General features: G+C 47.0%; 1 long non-coding RNA gene and 1 pseudogene across 2 annotated transcripts in view; one reads left to right on the top strand and one right to left on the bottom strand.

Annotated features, from left to right (window-relative positions):
• Positions 1–18,777, top strand: part of LOC114209737 (uncharacterized) — a 40,501-nt gene extending 21,724 nt beyond the window's left edge. Inside the window, exons 1-5 of one of the 2 annotated variants that reach the window (XR_003609392.2) lie at positions 7,951–8,071; positions 9,524–9,674; positions 12,308–12,450; positions 17,924–18,035; positions 18,161–18,777. This is a non-coding gene — a long non-coding RNA (uncharacterized LOC114209737). Of the gene's footprint in view, positions 1–7,950; positions 8,072–9,523; positions 9,675–12,307; positions 12,451–17,923; positions 18,036–18,160 lie in introns of those variants that run through there. The other variant, XR_003609391.2, reaches the window with a different exon arrangement.
• On the bottom strand, positions 2,678–3,086 carry LOC114209736 (small ribosomal subunit protein eS26 pseudogene; annotated as a pseudogene).
• Positions 18,778–19,389: the final 612 nt, after the last annotated feature.

The raw sequence follows: 19,389 nt of genomic DNA, 5'->3' as shown, positions 1-19,389 counted from the left end.
GAATTGACCATGAAAATGTGTTGGTCTTTTGCTGGACTATCATTCTATTCTATTTGACCTATATATCAGTGTGATGTTATGATGACACCACAGTGTATTGGTTACTATAAGTTTGGAAACCAGACAGTGTAAATCCTCCAATTTTGTTCTTTTTCAAAACTGTTTAGGCCATTCTAGGTCCTTTACCTTTCCATATAAACTTTAGGATCAGCTTGCAATTTTCTATGAAAACGTTCTGGGATTTCTAAAAGAATTCCATTGAATTTGTTGATCAATTTGAGAATTATCTACTTAACAATATTGGGTCTTTGGATTCCATAAATAAGGTACAACTCCCCACTTATTTAGGCCTTTAATTTCTCTTTTTTTCCTCTCTTTCTTTCTTTCTTTCTTTCAAGATTTATTTGTTTATTTGAGAGAGAGAGCGGGGGCAGGGGAAGGGGCAGAGGGAGAGGGAGAGGGAGAAAGAAACTCAAGTAGACTCTGCACTGAGTGCAGAGCCCTGGTTCAATCTCATGATCCAGAGATCATGATCTGAGCTGAAACCAAGAGTTGGATGTTTAACCAACTGTGCCGCCCAGACACCCTTAGGCCTTTAATTTCTTTTAGCAATGTTTTGTAGTTTTCAGGGTGTAAGTCCTGTATTGTTTCTTTGTTAAATATTTGCCACAAGTCACTAGTGAAGCACTGTGGGTCTGCAGTTTTCTTTGTGGGAAGGTTTTTTTTTTTAAACCCTATAAATTCAATTAATTTAGTAGGTATGGGGTTATTCAAGTGATCTATTCTTTTTCTTTAAAGATTTTATTTATTTATTAATGAGAGACAGACAGAGAGAGAGAGAGAGAGGCAGAGGGAGAAGCAGGCTCCCAAGGAGCAGGGAGCCGGATGCGGGACTTGATCCCAGGACCCTGGGATTATGACCTGAGCTGAAGGCAGATGCTTAACCATCTGAGCCACCTAGGCGCCCTCAAGCGATCTGTTCTTGAGTGAGCTTTGGTATTTTGTGTTTTTCAAGAAATTTATCTTTTTGGTTAAATTTATTCAATTTAGGGGCGCCTGGGTGGCTCAGTCATTAAGCATCTACCTTCAGCTCAGGTCATGATCCCAGGGGCCTGCGATCGAGCCCCGCATCGGTCTCCCTCTCCCTCTCCCCCTGCTTGTGTTCCCTCTCTCATGTTCTCTCTCTGTCAAATAAATAAATAAAATCTTTAAAAAAAATTTGTTCAATTTATTGGCATGAAGTTATACATAATATTCCCTTCTTGTCTTTAGGATCTGTAGTGATGTCCTCGCAAGTTTCTGGTAATTTGTATCTTTTTTTATATGTCTTCCTGATCAGTCTAATAAGAGGTTTTTCACTTTCGTTTATCTTTTTCAAATATCCAGTTTTCAGTTTCATTTCATTTCAGTTTCATTTCACGTTCTCAATTGTTTTCCTGCTTTTCATTAGATTTTGATGTATGTGAAGAGAATGTGAATTGTGCTGTTGTCGGGCAGAGTGTTCTGTCAATGTCAATGATATCAAGTTGGTTTCTAGTGTTGCTCAAGGCTTCAATAGCTTTGATTTTCTCTCCACTTCTTCTGTCATTGAGAGAAGGGTGTGAAAATAACCAACTACAATCATGGCTTTTTCTATTTCTCCTTTTAGCTCTGCCTTTTCCTGCTTTATTTTTTTGCAGCTCTGTTGTTGGCTGCATCAGTATTTAGGACTGTTTTTTTGCAGCTCTGTTTTTGGCTGCATCGGTATTTAGGACTGTTACGTTCTCATGATTCATTGGCCCAGCTATCACTGTTGACACTTGATCTGTCTCATGTTTGGCCAGAGAAAGTGCCATAAAGTTGGCTCCTGGGTCTTTTTGACATAATCTTAGATCTTTGATAGTCTTCTTGTTCCCAGCATAACAAGATATTCCAGAATACATTTTGTATTTTTCTTTCTTCAATCCTGGAATCGGCTATTTCTCCTAGGAGTCTGGTTCTTTTTGCTGAGAAATGTTCTTATTTAGGAGACCACAATCTATGTGCTAGAATCGATTGTTGCTACTCTATGGTTATCGTATTTCAACGTCTTTTCAGTGGACAGAACTAGGAAATTCATATACTTTTTAAAAAGAGGAAAAGTCTGAGTTTATACTGATATTTCCATTTAAAATTACAAAATTTATGCCATTAAATTTTATACTTGGATGTCTTTTCTCTTGTTCTGAAAATATTAGTTCTTTACAACTCTTACATAATTACTTAATTTACTTCTTTGCTTTATCCTACTACACACACACACACACACACACACACACGTTTTGAAATAATATTATCGGGGCACCTGGGTGGCTCGGTTGGTTAAATATCCAACTCCTGATTTCAGCTCAGGTCATGATCTCAGGGTTGTGAGATGGAGCCCCGCATCGGGCTCCACTCTGGGCGTGGAGTCCGCTTAAGATTCTCTCTCTCTCTTGCCCTCTGCCCCTCCCATCCCCCTCATTGCATGCTCAATAAATAAATAAATAAATAAATAAATAAATAAAAAGTAATGTTATCAATATTACTTCTAACAATCAGATTATTGATTGCAGTTTAAGATTCCTTTGTGATTCCTTTTGTCCTTAATTTATATTCCAAACGCAGCATTCAAAGTATTGTGTTTTTTTTTTTTTTTTCTTTTGAAGTGTAATCGCCATTTATTTCTTTTCTGGAGAACAGCTTTTCTTCAGTCCTTAAGGACTTAGCTCCTTACATGGGCTTTGGTGGAGGTCGTGGGCAGCACGGGCAGGTCTAAATCGGGGTGGGGGTGTTCGGTCCTTCCGTGCTTCACGAGAGCGATTCCTGACTACCTTGCTGTGAATGGCACAACTCACACAATAATGTAGTTTCACATACAGCTTGGGAAGCACATAGGCGTCGAAGACGCTCGCTTCGGAAATGTCCCTGGCGGCGGCAGCCTCTACTATGTTCCGTATAACGAACTTCTTAATGGCCTTATCCTTGGGCACACAACGGGCGCAGTTGGTGCAGCGAATAGGCTGCACGTGGCCGCGGCCCTTTTTGGTACGACCATTATTCCTTCTTTTCTTGGTCATCTTGGTAGCGAGACCCGAGAGCCAAAGTATTGTGTTTTAAAGTCAACGTAATTTTTCTGTTATGGCTTGATAAACAGTGAGGGCCATTTGATTCAGTTTGTTTTACATTTTTAGGGATTCTTTTCTTTTTCTTTTTCATTTATTTATCTAAAAAATTTACATGCTTCCAAAGTCAAAACTATAAAACAAGGTTTATTCAGAGAAGTCCGGCTTCTATCCTTGTCTGTTAGTCCTGTCTCCTCCTTCTTTCTATAGGTAATATTTTGAAAATTACTTTTTTGGTTATCCTTTTATTGTTTCTCTTAAAAAACATAGGCAAGGAGCGCCTGGGTGGCTCAGTCGTTAAGCGTCTGCCTGCGGCTCAGGGTCCTGGGATCGAGCCCCGCATCGGGCTCCCTGCTCGGCGGGGAGCCTGCCTCTCCCTCTCCCGCTCCCCCTGCTTGTGCTCCCTCTTCTGCTGTGTCTCTCTCTGTCAAATAAATAAAAAATAAAATCTTTAAAAAATATATAGGCAAATACGCACTTACGTTTGTGTTCCACTTCCTTTCCTTCTCATTCAAGAGCTGTCCTATCCCTCACTGATTTCACTAATGATATATTCTTTTTTTTCTTTCTTTCTTATTTTAAGTAGGCTCCACATCCGACGTGGGGCTTGGACTCAAGACCCTGCGATTGAGAATCATGTGCTTCACTGAGCCAGCCAGGCAGCCCTCAGTAACAGCATATCTGAAGATCATTTTAATGTTGCAGCTAGAGCTCTTCCTCCTTCCTTAGTACGGCAGCCCGGTACTCTGCTCATGTGGCGTTCCACTCCTCTACTGATGAACCCTTGGGTGGTTTTTAGTCTTCTGGTTGCAGAGATAGTGCTGCAGTGAAGAAATTTGTTCACATTGCTTGGAATTTTTGGCCAGTATACTTTTAAGATAGATTCTGGATGTGGGATTTCTGGTCCAAGGGGTAGATATCTATCTATAAAATAAATACAATCATGTATATAATAATTTATATATAAGATATAATGTGATATATACTTTGTGATGTTATATAATGTTATATATAACATATAAGATATATATTCTATATCTATTTTATATACATGTGAAATTTTGCAGCTGTGTGGAATCACCCTTAAAGAGGGTTTCTGAGGCGGCAATCCATGGGCACGAGACCTCTAGAATCCACCTCCCGCAGGCAGTGGCTGAGGGGCCGTGTTGACCGAGGCTGGTGGGGCATGCACTTGTTCTTCAGTTCCAGGGAAGCCCCCACTGAGTGCCTTTCCCCCACAGCGATTTGAGGACTGGGCATTTCCTGGAGGCTCTGACATAAGGCATGGCCTGCTCGTCAGAGGTGTCCCAGCTTGCAGGGGTGGCCTGAAGGCAACCCCAGATTTAGCAGAAGCCCAGGAGACTCTCCACTCAGCCCTGCCTGGTGCTTCTGCCCTTGACTCTGTCCTGTTGCCTTCAGCATCACCTTCTAGCCTTATAATGTTTAAAGTCACTGAAAAATATTTTTACTTAACTGATTTTGTTCTGTCATAACCCTTTCGTTCCTTTACACACCCTTTTGTTAATGAGGATGTGCTTTCCCTTTAAAACTGTGATGCCACCTCTCCCTCTGTACTTCTTTTATTTTCCTCTGAGCCTTCTTTTAACCTTTTCTTCTGAATTTATTTTTATCTCATCTATTTTCTTCTTTTTTTTAAATTGTATTTTATTATGTTATGTTAGTCACCATACAGTACATCATTAGTTTTTGATGTAGTGTTCCATGATTCATTGTTTACGTATAACCCCCAGTGCTCCATGCAGAACGTGCCCCTCTTTAATACCCATCACCAGGCTAACCCATCCCCCTACCCTCCCTTTTCTTCTCCTTCTTAATGTAAATGGTAAAACGGGATTCTCTTTACGTGTTTTTATGCTCCCTGCTGGCTGGCTGGCCCCTTTCCTCCCTCCCTGAGTTCCCTGCCTTTCCCCATCAAGTCCTTGATTCAACAACCCCTGGCCTCAAGGATCCTGGGGACTAGATGCCCCTCCTACTCCCGTCACAAGGAGCCACCCATGAAGACTACTGGTGCAACTCCTAGGAATCTGGATCCTGGAGAAGAGTGGGCTGGAGAGGGATGTATGTGCTGCTTTCAAATATCTGTGAAAGGAGTCGATGTACTCACTATTGACCTAGAGGAAAGAATATGAACTTAGAACTACAGCCCAACGTGATGAGGACAAGGAAGCACATTTATTTTTTAAAAGGATCAGCGCCATTGAGAAATAGGGTGGGTTGGCTGGTGACGGAGTAAGTGTCCCAGCTGCACAAGTCATACAGCAGGACCTTGAGTCTTGCGTTGGTGGGGAGGGGGCTGAGACGTCCAAGATCTCTTTTGGCTATAGTTTCAGAAAAATAACACTGTGCAGTAGACCCCGTTCCCTTTTCTTCGGGTTACAACATACCATGCCCCTCAGCACCGCTGAGCACTCGGCCAGTCACGCTGAATCAGCCCAGCTGCAACGCTGGTTGGTTCGGAGATGGGCATGTGACTCCGAGTGAGCCAATCAGAATTTCTATCTCGAGGTGGTTTTGTTTTGTTTTGTTTTGTTTTGTTTTGTTTTGAGAGAGAGAGGGAGAGCACACACAAGCAGCGGGGAGGGGCAGAGGGAGAAGCAGACTCCCAGCTGAGCAGGGAGCCCATGGGACTTGATTCCAGGACCCTGGGATCATGACCTGAGGTGAAGGCAGACCCTTAGCCGACTGAGCCACCCAGGCGCTCTTCTATCTTGAGTTATCTGAGAAGAGTCGTTTTCTCTTTCTGTTTAGAAACATAAAAAAATATAAATCCAGAGCTTCCTGCTGTCCCCAGAAGGTCTCTTTCTAGCAGGCATCCTCCTAGCTGAGGATTTGGCCTGGGAGAATGAAGGCTACATTTAATGAGACCTGGAGAAGAGATAAAGCGGTCTAGAAGTGTTTGTGTCTCAGATAAAATTAGCTTCACAAGTTCTCCTGTGGTTTGATTGTGTGCACCAGAAAAGTACCCCCTCCCCTTTTTAAAGAGTATTTTTAAGAAGTTTTATTTATTTGTTTGTTTATTTATTTATTTAAAGGTTTTATTTATTTGACAGAGAGAGCAGGAGTGAGTGGGGGAGGAGCAGAGGAAGAGGGAGAGAGAGAATCCCAAGCAGACTTCACTGCTGAGTGGGGAGCCAGATGTGGGGTTCCATCCCATGACTGCGAGATCATAACCAAAGCGGAAACCAAGAGTCCCATGCTTAGCCAGCTGAGCCACACAGGTGCCCCCAAAAGTGCCCTTTTGCATTAGCCTGTCAGACTTGGGTTTCTGCCACTTGTAACAATGACTGATGCCATTGCTATTGTACAAAACATGATTTTACATTGATGGCCAATTTTTCAAATTTCTTAATAATGAGATTTCCTTTCAGAAAGAAAAGGCAGCATCCATTTCTAGCTGAACTAAAATTTACTGTAATCTTTCACACTATTAAGCTGGCCTGGGGATAGAGTTAATAGATGTTTCCCTGTGCCTTTGTACAAAGCCCAGCCCTATCAGCGCACCCATCTCCTCCAGTAGGATGACTCATTCAAAGCACAGCAGGGGAGCTTTCCCCTCCCAAACCTGCTCCTCCCGTAGTCTTTCCCTTCCCACAAAATGTCTCTTTCATCCATTCACCTGGGTTCTAAGTGAAACACTGAGGAGGCAGCCTTCCCTGTGCCCCTTTGCTCCCCCATATCTAATCCACCAGCAAGTCTGTATCTCCCCCCATCACTGCTGTCCATCTGCACTTCCTGTCATCTCCTGCTTGGACTATTGCAGCAGTCTCTTAACTGACTCCCTACTTCCACTTCTTTTTTAAATTTTATTTTTAGTTTTAGATTTTATTTATTTCTTAGAGACATAGAGAGAGGTGAAGGACAGAGGGAGAAGCAAACTCCCTGCTGAGCAGGGACTCCGGGATCATGGCCTGAGCCAGAGGCCCTCCCTACTTCCACTTCTTATCCCTCTCCAGTCCCTTCTTTATACAGAAGCCCAAATGAGCTTTCCTTTTACTTTTTAAAGATTTTTATTTTTTAAGTAACCTCTACACCCAGCACTGGGTTTGAACTCACAACCCTGAGATCAAGAGTCACACACTCCACTGCCTGAGCTGCCCAGCCCCCACCCCCCAAGCGAGTTTTTAATAACATGAATCACATCCTATCATTTTCTTGCTTAAAATCATTGACGGCTTTCCACTGCATGCAGAATAAAATGCAAAGGCCTACAGAGGTCCGGAAGGCCCCACATGCCTGAACTGGCCCCTGCACACCTCCCGATCCTCAGCTCCGGTAGCTCTGTCCCTGCTTGCTACGCTCTAGTCACTCTAGCCTTTCTATTCCTTGTTTCCGCCTCGGGGCTCTTCCTTCTCCTGGAACACCTTCGTCCAAATCTTGGGGTGGCTAGCTCCTTAACCTTCAGGGCTCAGTCAAATATCACCTTCTCAGAGATGCCTTTGAACGTGGCATGGTACTGTTTTACTCCCGTATACAGTATTTACTGCTATTTTCACTATCTAAAATTATTGTGCTCACGCAAGTGGCAATTTTTCTTTCCCATCCTTAGGATGTACAGTCAGAGGCCAGGCCAACAAGCGCTCAACAAATCCTTAGAGAATGAACGGAAGGATCATAGAAGGGCAACACACGGGTGCAGTCTGTGGAGCTGAGTAGGAATGGGTCCCGCCGCTGCTGGTTTGCTTTGCAGATCCTGGTCCAGAGCCTGGTTTTTAGAAAGTTCTCTGGAGTCTTTCCAAGGTCCCGTCACTGCGTGTGTGTCACGTCTCAGGTGGCTTCCTGTCTAGTTGGCGAGTAGCGTTCCCACCAGGAGCCCAATAAGAAAACACAGAGAGTGCTGTGGTGGGGTGGCCACTGGTGTTCACAAGCATCACCGAGGGGAGAGTTACAATGCAGATTCCTGGGCCCAGCGAACTGGACTGTGAAGCAAGGTAAAGAGGGGGCGACCGACCCATCCAGGTTGGCCAGGGACATCCCCACCTTTAGCGCGTTAGGTCCCTCACTCTGAAGACCCCTGGACCCTGGCAAACCAGGCGGCTTGGTCATCCTAAATGAGATGTTTCCAAGAGACGCAAAGAGTGTCGGACGAAGTGGCTCAGAACGGTTTCTTGGAGCTGCTGAGGTAGAATCGTTTCCCATCCTAGACTCTGGGTTTTGATTGTCCCCTCAATCCTGCCTTTGAGTAAGTCCGGGTTCTCCAGGCGCCAAGCCCGGGCAGAAAGGAAAGGAAACCGTCGTTTCTTGAGCCCCTGCGGGGAGCCAGCCCCTGCTCTAGGGCCTTTGTTACCTAATATATTCCTTGGCAGCCTTTTTACTGCCCCCATTTTAGAGGCAGGACACTGAGGCTCACGAGGTTATGTAATTGCCTGAGCTCAGACATCTGCCGAACGGAGGACACGGGAGTACCCGGTCTCCCTGACACAGAAACCCAGGCCCTTTCTAGGTGTTTTGCTTTGTGTATGGGGGTGTGTGTGTCAGAGATGTGGCTAGGACTTCAGTTTGGCAGTTGGCCCTCAATCCTCAGGGACGGGGCTCTCCTGGGATCCAGGAGAAGGGAAGACCCTGAGGACTGGACAGTGGAATAGCTAAGGAAGAGGCCCCTGTGTAGGAAGGTTCTTTCGGCTGGCTCTGGCCTGGCTGCGCATGTGGCAGTCTACCACGAGGTGGCGCTGTGGCTCTGCCTTAGAAGGCTCCCCCCAGCACTCCCCTGGTGCAGAGCCAACCACAGGACCAGCCACTGAGCTTTATTTAATCTGCAGCCTACAGGCACCCTGGGGCCGGTCCGTAGCTTTCTGTCTTGCCCGGACTCTGGCAGGCCAAGAAGAGAGGGAAGAGAAGGTCAGGAGGTCGGTCAGGAGAGGAGGAGGCTTGGGCCAATGCAGAGTCTTGGCAGTGAGGGTGACCGGTGAGCACTGCTTTCAGGAGGAGGGTAGATGTTGCTGTTACTGGAACTAAGGGGTTTATAACACCGGCCCGAATCATCTCCCAGTGTGCACAAAACACATCAGGACAAGCGGACTCGCTCCATGGTGGGAGGGGGGTGTGGGGCTTGGGCTGAGAAGAGGCACCTTTTCTGTCCCACAGATTGTTTTGGCCAAGGGAACGCCTCGGCTGGAAGGGCTGGGAGGCCGAGATGGCCTGGGTGCCCCCAAGCTGGGGGCCTTCTGGGCCAGTCTGCCCCTGCTGACCACAGGACATCCTCAGTGGGGGCCATCGAAACGGTCCCCATCTGTCCTCCAGGAGCCCTCGCCATTGGGGAAAATGGCTTCGAGGACGCTGGCCCTTCGAGGACCCTCATCACCTATTTTGTATATAAGGAATTGGGCCGTCTAGATTCTCATCAAGAAACATTACCACAACAAGCTTTTCCCTCTTTTTCAAAGCCCACGCCAGCGCCAGGTGGTGACTTGCTGTGTATCAACTGCCTAACAGCGGGCTTGGCCTGCGTGCTGATGTTGGCATGTGACATGTGATGGTGTCTGCATGGGGGAGTTGAGCAAAGCTCACCGAGGGCAAGAGCAGAGCATCGCTGTGGTGAGTGGGAGAGCATCAGGAGGGCTTCAGGAAAGAGGGGTGCTTGGCAGTGAGACAGAAGCAAAGGGTGGGGGCTGCTTTACAATTTTGCCTTTCCCTGGTGTCCGGGCAGAGTGCTGTGACAGAAATTCCCCTTAGGAATTTTTTTTTTAATATTAAATTTTCATTCCTCAACTCTTCACATGGAATCAATTAAAATATTTTGTTTCATTTGTATTTACAGTGTCATCCCCCCTCCTTTTTAATTTGGTAGGTAATATACTCACAGTTTCAAAATTCAGAGGGTTCCAAATAAGTAACCTTTTCCTGTTTAATACAGAAGCAAACAGCCTGATGTTCTCAACAGAAAAGCAGCAAGGACATTAAAAGACAATTTATGGGGGAAAATGTGTTAAGGTGTCAACCTTGTTGTGGCACAAACTCTTCCCAGTGAATCAGGACAGGCATTGGTCAGGGTTTCCCTGGTAGCCTGCCTGCCCTTGCGGCATTCCAGAAAACGGAGCCGAAGCAGCCGAAATGATCCATGCAGTAATGTGTGTGTGGAATCCTTAGGAAACAGAAGCGCTGTGGGCATACAGGCCCTGAGCCAAAGGCAGGGGGGCCATTACTGCCTGGCGCATGGGTCCCAGCAGGAAGATGTACATGCCCCCTCCCTCCCTCATACCGTCTCCCTGGATGCTGGAGATGGCCTTCTCAACTGCGTGCATATGGGGGCCCCTCTCATTCCCTGCGGCACCCTCGTCTGAGCACTGAGGAGGGGACACAGCTCTTGGTTGGGAGGCCGGAGACCAAATGTTGCCTTCAAGCCATCCCCAGTAATGTGACTTTAGATGGCATTTGTCTCTTGGGCATGTTTCCTCATCTGTAAAACGGGATGGTGATCTTGCTCCAACCTGCAAACCAAATGGCCAAATGAAGGAATAGGGGGGACGCCGTTCTGGAAAAAAGAAAGCAAATCATTTGAGTGCAAGACTCAGAAGTGGTTTTACCCAAGGCAAGCGGTCCGTGGCTCCACAGCTGGGCTGTCTCTCTCCCGGGCTCCAGCAGGTGGCAGCATCGCCCTCCCTATGTGCGGATCCCTCCTCCCCCCCCCCATCCCCGTCTACACCCCCTCCTACCAGGCACCATGTGTAGGACCCTGGACCTCACTCAGTTCACACCCCATAGTCCCACCTTCCCCCGGGGGAAGGAGGGATCTGAGCGGCCTCTGAGAAAGCGGCCAGGGCTGGGAGCCCAAATGCCCTGGACAGGAAGGGCCTGGAAAGAGAATTAGAACCTTGTTCTTTCCCTCAGAAAAACACAGACAAGCCAGGAGGAGGGGAGCTGGGGTGCATGAGCCCAAGAAGGCTGATGCGTGCACTTGGGTGGAAGGGCGACCTTGTCCTGCTCTGCCATGACTCCGTCCCACACGAGGCAACTTAGGATCCGGAGGCCAGGACTTGTCCTCGGCCGGGGTCATTGTCTTTAGTTGGAAAGGCCAGCTGGCATATGGGGGCTGGGGCAGGGCAGAGGTGGGCGGGTCCTCTCTTTTTGTGTGTGCAACAGGGTTGAAAATTTAACTCACACTTCAGTTCATCTGTGCAGAAAAGAAGCAATTTATTTATTCATCTCTAACGAATCTGGCCTTTCTCCCAACCCCTACCTGATGATTAGGGAGAAAACCAATGAAATAGTCAACTTGATTTTAACCAGGGCCTGATGGTTTAGCTTGTCCTGTTCGGTGATGGTTTGTTTCTCTTGGAGTGAGTGCCCAGTTCTCAGACCGTCTTCCCTAGCTTCTCCCACTAAGATGGTGTCAAGGCGTGTGGACACTCAAGAGCAACTTATGGGACACTGGGTGGCAGTGAGGAGTTGTCTAGGGGGTGGCTTCCTCTGGGTTCCCAGCAAGATCTCTTGTCCCTGGCCAGCCATGGATTGCACTTGAAGCTGAGTTTATGTCACTCTTGGTCTGGTCCCTCTTTGTCTGCCCAGGGCCTCGACATGTCCCCGGCTGACCAGCCTGCTGCACCTGGTTCATCCCCGCTGCCTCCTGGAGGGCTTCCCAACGGTCCAGGAGTGTCACCTCTCCTCCTGTGGCATCTCCTCATTGTGCCACCAGGGTCCTGGCTGGCCTGCTGGCTCACAACGTGGCAGCCAGCCCGGTGGCAACTGAAGTTGGCTTGTGAAGTCCAACCACTGAGGCTGTTTCCTCTGCTTTTGCCCAGGGGGCCCTGGTGTCAGAGGCAGAGGCCGGGCTGGTTCAGAGCAGCCTGGGATGCTGTTCCTCCCAGAGTTCCAAAGGGAGATGGGGACGGGGGCCCCTCCCTGGGGTTCCTTCTCTGGAGCAAAGCCAGATGGGACTGTTCGGGTTTCCTCCCGGCCCCTCCCTGCTATCCCCTGGGCAGGAAGGAGAGGACCAAAGCCCTTTCTCCTCTGGCCTGGGCAGCTGTTACATAAAACACCATGGTCACACCCAAGAAGAGAGATGAAGGAAGGGATCCAGAAATTGCGCTCTTAAAAGAATAGCCTGGTTCAGAAGACTTTTGACCTAACAGAATCTTATTTTGCATGTCAGATGCCAAACATTACAGCATTTTTTCTTTTTTTCTGTTCATTCTGCCTACAATCAAACCTTCAGCCTTGTCTCTCTTCAGGCAGAGATGGATGCCTCAGGCCAAGGAAGATGAAGGTCACGAACTCATGAGGACAAGAAAGAAAAGCACATTCATCCATTTGCAAATATACTTTTATGCTTACAACGTTACCCTGGACAATGGAAGCAAAGGAACCATGACAGGTAAAATGTGAAGGCTTTCTCCACAGGCAGAATCCTCTGTCTTGCCTTCATCTCTCACACAGCTAACTCAGGAAGGGGGGCTCACTGGGCGGGGCTGAGAGGCCACGCCCACAGGTCCTCACTGGTGCCTATGACTGGACACGTGCTCAGCTGCTCACATTTGCGTGTGTTTGCACGTGCATACCTGTAGAACTCTTAGAGCGGTGCCTGACACAGTAAGCACACAATAAATGCCAGTTGTCATTATCAGTGGGTGCACCAGAAGTTCTCAAACGCACAGAGACACAGACACCCAGATGTGTACCTTCTTATACTCAAAGACCTATGGACGCCCATAAATCTTTACATGGGAGCACTTGAATCTACGTTTGCACACGTGGATATGCTCATACATGGTAATGCTGACAAACACCTACTGGAAATTTACTACCTATTGGAAATTTAGTAGGTGTTGTTCTAGCATACATGAGGGTTCAGGGCAATGGAATCCTTACAACAACTCTGTGAATTAGTATTGTTATTTATCCCAATTAACAGATGGGTGAACTGGGTCACATAGAGGTGACAGCTCAAGATCATATGGCTAGTAATTGGCGACGTTGGGTTTCAAGCCTAGGCAATCTGGCCTCAGAGCCTGCACACATAGCTGCCTGTTATTCTGCTGTCTTTCACACGGATGCCCCAGGCTCAATCACAGATTCTCCCACAGATGTGAAGAAACCTCTACATATAGGTAGATGCACTTCTATAGTCATAAGACACTTTGCAAGGCATGGGATCCCTGCAACATGCATGCTGAACCATGGCTCTGAACCTTGCCGAACCTTCTAGCCTTCTGAGTCAGTGACCTAATATGATAGTTCTCAGGGAGTGAGCTTCCAAATGGCTCCAATACAGCACCTGCTATAGTGGACATTGGGTTCACAGCCCCCACCCATTTGGGGGTCTCAGCATGGTTTGGGAGAGGAGGCCAGACTTGCCTTCACCTCCAAGGGCTAAATCACATTTTGGCCTTCCCTGGGACCTCAGGACCCTTTGGCCTCCTTCCACCCCCTTGTCCTTTGTGCATATGGGATACGGCCCTGGGCCATGGTCTTAACTCCTCTGTGCTTGCCCAAGCCTGGCTCTTGTTCTTCACCTCCATCCCAGAGACAGCCCTACTAGACGTTTTGAGGTGGGCCCAACTGGGAAGTCCCCTGGGCTTCTTGGGCCTGGGGTAGAGCTCTCTGCAAATGGGGAGGGCAAGGAGGCTCAACCAAGCCCCAGGGGCTGCCTTGATGGCTTTCCTTGGCCCCTTGTTGATGTGGACACTATACCGGATGTGGGCTTTTGTCCAGGACCAGGCTTGGGCAGGGGGTGAGCAATCATTGTCCCAGAATGTTAGAGTAACTGGGGACTTTGAGTATCTAGTCCAGTCCCCTCGTTTTATAGACCAGAAACAGTCTCTGAGATTGGAAGGGATGTGCCTGAGGTAGCCCTGCAAATCTTCAACCTCAAGTCTTAACTTCAAGTCCAATGTTCAGTGTGTCATAGGATGAGGCTCCGTAGGGGGGAAGATAAGGCTTCCTAAGTGTACAAGAAATCCAGGACAAACCAGAGTCACTGGCATCCAAAGTCATATTTCCTTGCCTTGGGTGGCAATTTTAATCTGGACCCAAGGAGACCTTTTAAAAAAATACTTTGGGGGCGCCTGGGTGGCTCAGTCATTAAGCGTCTGCCTTCAGCTCAGGTCATGATCACAGGGCCCTGGGATCAAGCCCCACATCGGGTTCCCTGCTGGGCCGGAAGCCAACTTCTCCCTCTCCCACTCCCCCTGCTTGTGTTCCCTCTCTGGCTGTGTCTCTCTCTGTCAAATAAACAAATAAAATCTTTAAAAAATAAAATAAAATATATTTTGGCTGTTGCATGAGAGACACCTCTGTTCCTGGCCAGGGCACTAGCTCTGAGCCACATGAAGATTTCCGGCCTGAATAGATCTGAGTACTCCTTAATGCATCTGCATTTAACCGAGTAACAACCCTCACGGAAGTTTGCATTTGCCCCATCTTTCTCCTGGACTGTTTTCTCTGTTGGCAGCCATTAACCTTAGCACTTCCCCTGTCCCAAGTTCTGTTCTTAGCACTTTACCTGTGTTACTCATTTAATCCTCTCAACAGCCCAGTGGGGCAGGTATATCACTATCATCCATCATCATCATCATCATCCCAGTTTTACTGATTGGGAGACAGAGGTACAAAGGGATTAGGTAATTTGCCTAAGGCCTCCAGGTTAGAAAGAGGTAGAACGAGGACTCAAAATCAGGCAATGCTCCCTCCACACTGGAGCTGTGAGCCTGTCCTCCAGCATAAGGGTGGCCATGCTCCTCAACTGCTCCCCTTGGAAAGATCTGAGAGTCTCATGCCCAGAGACCCCCTATACCAGCAAGGAGAGCCCAGGCAGGTAGCTGTACCCAGGCCCCAGACACGTGTAGTCTCGGGACCAGATCATCTACTGCACCAGCCCTGCAGAATTGAGGCATAGGTGTGATCCTGGTCACACACACGTCCGGCTCTCCAGGTCTTCAAGAAGATCCGCAGCTCCTGTCACCTCCTCGACTCAACCTCCTTGTCCCCTATTCTCTTCTCCCCACTCGACACTTTTAACGAAAATGTGGACAGATCTTTTTCACCTTAATTTTGCAAAGAAAAGATGAGGGTTTTTCAGATATAATTCTTGGAAGGAAACTATGGGGGAAAGGAAGCACATTCGCAATTGTAAAAATGATTGGATGTAGAAAGCATGAATCTCAGATACTCATTAGTAGCAAATTCTGACTCAGTTTGACTATAGATCCCTCCTGACCTAGCACTGGGCCTGGGCCTGAACCTGGGGGCCTTGGAAGGATGGTATGCTCCCCAGAATAAGTCAGGTTTCAGGACGACTCTGGGGATGGGTTTAGCTCTGTGGTGTTCCTGCACCTGGTCCCAGGCCAGGCCAGGCCAGGCCATTTAAGTTTGGCCAGTGGAGCAGTGATTGGCTCTGCAGATGGGGCAGGTGGGCTTCTCAGCACCCCACTCCACCCCACCTCATTCCCGCCCACCCCTGACCCCATGCTCCTCTCTGGTCTTTTCTGGTGGTTGCTCGGGTGTTCCTTCCGGCCTAGTTACGTATCCAAGTTCCCTTTTGGCTCTTGTGGTACCTCTGCTGCTCCCCCTTGGTCAGGCACCTGTCATGTTGGTTCTGGTGCTATCCACTCCTGGGAGAAGGGTATAAGTGGAGGCCCACAGACCATATGTCTAAATATGTAAAAGTTATAAGTCAAGCTAACAAACTCTTCATTGAAATATGTTCTACACTTCAACCGTTACGAGTTTACCTTCAAGATGATAAAATTGAAACTACATATATAGTTATGACTTTTACATGACTGAAAGTTTACAAAATACTGAAGACAACTGAATTAAATGATTATTAAGTACACCAGGGGTTCTGTGGAAGGGCCAGTGATGTTTGGATGAATAATACAATAAAGACATTAATAATTCATATATTAGCATGTATTTGTTCTTTGAGATTTATTTTCTTGTCTTAATTTCAGCAAAACCAGTCATCATGCTTTTATAATAGAGAACTCATAGTCTGTGTTGTAGTGAACAGTAATGACCTACGGGATTAAAAACCAAGTGTGATTGTATTCAGAGTTGTTTTACCCAGCTATTGCCATGTAACAAAACACTCCAGAGCTTGGTGGTTTAAAGCAATATTAAAGATGATTTTATTATCTCTCATGGTCTGTGGGTTGACCAGGCACAGCTGAGCATCTCCTCTGCTGCTTGCTTTGAAATTCTCATGTGGTTGTGGCTAGCTAGTGGGTGGGGCAGGAATCATCAAGAGGCTCAATTTGGGTGCCGGGACGGCCGGTCCTTTCCTTCTTTTCATATAATCCTTGGGTCCTTCTCTGTCCACATGATCCCTCTAGTAGGATAGCTAGACTTCCCAGATGGTAGCAGGATTCCCAGAAGCGAGTATTCCAAAAAGGAAGAGGAAGAAGCTAAAGTCTACGTCCAAAACTTATGCAACATATATTCACTGTGTCCTATGTGTTAGCATGAGTCACGGCCCAGCTTCAGTGTGGGAGGACCACACAGGGTCCCCAGACCACGTAAATACCAGGAGGTTTGTTCACTGGGGCCTTCTTTGGAGACCAGCTACCACAGTGTTGGAAGGGAGTTTTGTAACAAAAACTTAAAACCTGTGGCATTTGCTTTGGGACAGAAAGCAAATGGAGGGCAGAAGCTGAAGAACCTTGGGGAGAATATTATGGAAGTCTTGAAACACGGTAAGGAAAGGGTATTGGAGACTGGAGAAAAGGGGACATAAGCCATGCACTGGCAGAATTATGTGAGACCATCCCCTATAGTAATGGGGAAAATAGAAGGGGTGCCTCAGAACTTGTGACACGTCTAAGGCCAGTTCCAAGCAGAAAGTTGAAAGTGCTAATTAGCTTCTTCCAGATGACGCTGATAAAATAGGAAAAGGTCAAGATGAGCTAAAGAAGTTTCGGAGCAGGATTAGTAACTGAGGAGGCCAGGTCTATATTCCAGCCAGCAAAAGGCTCAAAAAGCAAGGCCTGGCCTCAGGGCAAAGAAAATCCTGGGTGTTGCCAGTAAAATGTGTTCTCAGGTAGAGTCAAAGGTGTGCCTGTAAGACCCTCTGTCAAGACCTTAGAAATATTTAAGGGCATGTCTTTAGACCCTTTGGATACACACCAGGACTTATAAGAATGTAAAGGGGTACCTCCTAGGTCCTCTCTGCTGAACAATAGGACTGAACTGAGAATCTCACCACAACCTCACAAGTGGCTTAAAGTGAGAGGGACCTTTTCTTTAATGGAATAGGATTTAATTTAGTATATAAGAAACCCACATATTTTAAAAATATTTTTTCAGCTTGGATTGAAAGGGACAGAGACTGTTCAAAACGAAGAGTCCTTTTTTTTTTTTTTAAGATTTTATTTATTTATTTGACACAGAGAGAGAGAGAGGGAGAGAGAGCACAAGCAGGGGGAGCTGCAGAGGGAGAGGGAGAAGCAGGCTCCCCGCTGAGCAGGGGGCCCACCACGGGGCTTGATCTCACGATCCAGGACCCTGGGGTCATGACCTGAGCTGAAGGCAGACGCTTTATTGACTGAGGCACCCAGGCGCCCCCGAAGAGTCCTTTCTAATGGGCAAGAAACAGGTTGAGAAGTCAATGTGGCTATAAACACTGACCATTTATTTCTTCTAGAAAACGAAGGATAACTCAGAGTATGGCCAAGAGCCACAGAGAACAGGACTGGGCCCTGATTAAGGAATCGGCTTAATTTCAGAACTGCTCTCTGCACAAGTTTCTTCCCCTTTTTGAATGACAGCATCTAATGCAGTTATCCCGTGCCTACCTCCTTACTGTTTGTGGGGTTTGGCGGAGGGAGACAACTCGTTTCTTTTTTTCACAGAACTTCAAGTCAAGAAGAGCCATCTCCAAGCACCCACACCTGAGGGGCCTCCTCTCCTCCGGACCTGATGTAGATGTTGAAGTCCTGGATGAGACTTCGGGCGGCCTCGGGGGTGAGTGTACAGTCATTCGGATGTGTGAGGGATGTGATTCATCGGGGGGTGCGGTGCAGAGGGCTAGTCTTCAAAGCTAGCCCCCAGTGAAAACCACCTCTCCTGGTATTCATGACCTCGTGCAGGCTGCTCTGTGGAATCTGCGTCGTCCCTGTGACTCACTTTGGCCAATAGAAAGCAGTGCCCGTGATGCCACATGATTTCTGAGGACAGCGCATAGGGAGCCTTTTGGCTTCCACCTGGGTCTCTTACAATGCTTGCTCTGGAACAAGCCAGGCATCGTGTAAGAAGTTGGTTTCTTCTGAGACTGAGATGCTATGGAGAGGCCAAGCTAGCCATGTGGAAAAGTCACAGGAGAAAGCAGTTCGGTCCACCAGACTCTGCTTGGTCCAGCCGTTCCAGCTGAGACCAGCTAGGAGAGTCAGGATGCTGCCATCTTGGCCGTACAGCCCAGCTGAACCTGCATTTGACTCTCAACCTTGCCACGGTTTGACCGCAACCATGTGAGACCCCTCGCCCCAGCCACCAAGTGACGCCCGAGCCAGTCAATCCACAGAACTGCAAGAGCTAAAAAGAATTTCTTCTCAGCAACTAAACTTTGGGCTTTGTTATATGGCAACAGATAACTGAAACAGTAAAAAAAATTATGTGCGTTTTAATTTAAAAAATGCAAATTAAATTGTAAAAGATCAAAACATTTTCACATAAGTTTTTACCAAGTTATTTTTCTTTAAAATATTCAAAATTATCTACTAAAATTAAAAGGCAAATGTAACCAATACTATAACTTAACGCATTTTATCTAATACAAAAATGTCAAATATTTAAATAAAGCTGAATTTTTAAATTTAAGTCTTGCAAATTTATTACATCTTAGTAAACATTTTTATAAAAATAAAATCCTAGGGGCGGCGCCTGGGTGGCTCAGTCGTTAAGTGACTGCCCTCAGTTCAGGTCATGATCCCGGGGTCCTGGGATCGAGCCCCGCATCGGGCTCCCTGCTCCACGGGAAGCCTGCTTCTCCCTCTCCCACTCCCCCTGCTTGTGTTCCCTCTCTTGCTGTCTCTCTCTCTCTGTGTCAAATAAATAAATAAAATCTTAAAAAAAGAAAATAAAATCCTATAGTTGTTCCATGTCTGTCTCGTTGCCAATGTAAAGAATCAGTCTCATGCTTTATGCATGTTCTATCTTGACCTCTATATGTGCAAATGTGGGAGAATTATGAATTTTTTATACTGGAAAGTGTTCTGCGGCTGCCATGTACAATTGTAACGTTGCTAATCTGTGAGTACCTTTGGAACCACAAAGAGAAGCAGGAAAATGTATGTTTGCCACCACCGAGACACGCTACTTC

The sequence above is a fragment of the Eumetopias jubatus genome, unplaced genomic scaffold (assembly GCF_037043125.1).
Source record: "Eumetopias jubatus isolate StellerSeaLion01/CBP00866 unplaced genomic scaffold, mEumJub1_p1.0 scaffold_9, whole genome shotgun sequence".
Classification (NCBI taxonomy): domain Eukaryota; kingdom Metazoa; phylum Chordata; class Mammalia; order Carnivora; family Otariidae; genus Eumetopias; species Eumetopias jubatus.
Note: the sequence above shows the minus strand (reverse complement) of the source record. Positions and strands in the feature narration are given on the sequence as shown.